This window comes from Protobothrops mucrosquamatus, unplaced genomic scaffold, assembly GCF_001527695.2.
Source record: "Protobothrops mucrosquamatus isolate PMUCROS unplaced genomic scaffold, P.Mucros_1.0 scaffold1975, whole genome shotgun sequence".
NCBI lineage: Eukaryota > Metazoa > Chordata > Lepidosauria > Squamata > Viperidae > Protobothrops > Protobothrops mucrosquamatus.
In genome coordinates, this window is record NW_015388091.1 from 224,049 (window position 1) to 226,088 (window position 2,040).

Below are 2,040 nucleotides of genomic sequence, written 5' to 3' on the forward strand. Positions count from 1 at the left end.
TATCTAAACACCTTGGAACAAAAGACACAAAGCATATAAAAACACTAGGTCGCCACCCTTTTTTGCCAGCTGCCCACAGTTGCTGTTGCTGTTACTGAGAAAATAAATGGAACCTCTTTTCCAAACAGCAGCATGTCGCTTCTCTCCCAGTTGGAGAAAGAAACAGACCCTAAATGCTCCATCATGGGGTGATATGATACAATTGCTACATATCTTCCTTAGGAAGGATGAGATCCTGAAGATATACAAAAAGACCCAGGGAATTACCAGCTGGCCAGTCATAATAACTGCCAGGTGTGTTGCCCCTGTGAGAATCAACTGGCCACTGAGTTGTCCTGACTGGGATTATAACATTGAAACCCACTGGGATGAATATAATTCGGCCAAAGGGAATTTTTTTGGGGAGACTTTGCAAGAAATTGAGTGCAGCATACAACTGAAAAAGGGAAATGGAAATACTAGATGCCTTCTGGGTTCGCCTCCTGGAAGCAGGGCTTGCCTCTGTCCTTTGAGATATGAACAACCCCAAAGACCAATGAATCCTTGCCTCTGCCTTTGTAGACTAGTCTGGCAGTGATAATAAGGGGCCATTTCCACCAAATTGTATATAACTGGTCTACTTTGGAGATCCCAGAGTTGTGCAGAATTGCCAAGTTTGTGTTTGACCCAATGGAAAAATTGAAGAAGGAAGATAGAGAAAGAAAGGAGGAAGAGAAAGAAAAAGAAAGAAAAAGAAGGACAGAAAGGAGGAAGGACTTAAAAATGTTTTGCTACCCTATGGAATGATCGAAGGCATCCTGACTACCAGACACCAGACTGACAGCCATGGTGATTCCAATGTGAAGAAGGGGGAACATTTTAATAAGAACTGCCCAGATTGTTTTAAGTTGAGAAGAGAGGGACATGTAAGAAGGGAATGTAGGGAAGCTTCCTTTAAAATAATAGAAAATAATTTTTAAATACCTTTTGGCAGTGGTTTGCTCTCCAAGCCTACCCAGACTATACTATACCTAGACTCACTCGACCAAAAATCCCTGATCTCAAACAACATTGATAATAAATACCAGTTCAATTGGAAAGGAAGAAAAATCATATGGCATGCCAACCCCTGCCACACAGGTGAATTTATTGAAGCCTGGTATTCTATCAAAGGAGCAATTAACAAGCATATTGATCTAGATCAGGGGTAGGCAACCTCGGCTCTTTTATGACTCATGGACTTCAACTCCCAGAATTCCTGAGTCACCTTCTTGACATTTTCTCCTATTGGTGGATCACTTTTTTCCTTGATTTTTTTCTTCTTTTTACATGTGGATAGAAGCATTTGTTGTTGTTGTTTTTAATATTTGTTGCAAGCCTTAGTTCATTTTGAACTTTAGCTTTCCTGACTTCTTCTTTGCTGATATTCTTTCTTAGTTACTGTACGTGCCACTCTTTACACTTTTTATACTTGTCCTTTCAGTTTATCAGAGAGTTGTTTACACAGCCATGCTGGTTTCTATTCAGATCTTTTATTTTTTCTTCTTCATTGGTATTGTGCTAGACTAGCCTTTTATAATACAATTTTTCAAAGTTTTCCAAACTTCATGATTTGTTTTCCTCTTCAGGATTTCCATCCATGGAATCCTTCCCAAGCACTCTCTAAATTTGTTGAAATCGGGTCTCTTAAAGTCCAAGACTCTAATTTGATTTTTTTTTGTATTTCTTATGCTTACATTATGTTTAATTCCAATATTCTATGGTCACTCCCCCCTCCCAGGATTCCTGTAACTTCAACCCTTTCTATCATTACATCTCTGTTAGTGAAAATTAAGTCCAGTATGGCTGACCCTCTAGTTCATCTTTTCCTTCTCTATCTTTGGATTGATCAAGTTATGTAGAAAACAAGCCATCAAAAGTTAGAATTGATTACCCAGTGGATTGTCTAAGTTCCCCTTTTATTTGTCAGCTTCATTGCAAAATTGACAAAGAAACTACAAGCATGCAGAAGAAAACACCTGACAATGATAGGATTAGCAAGGTTTTAGTATCGAAAAGAAA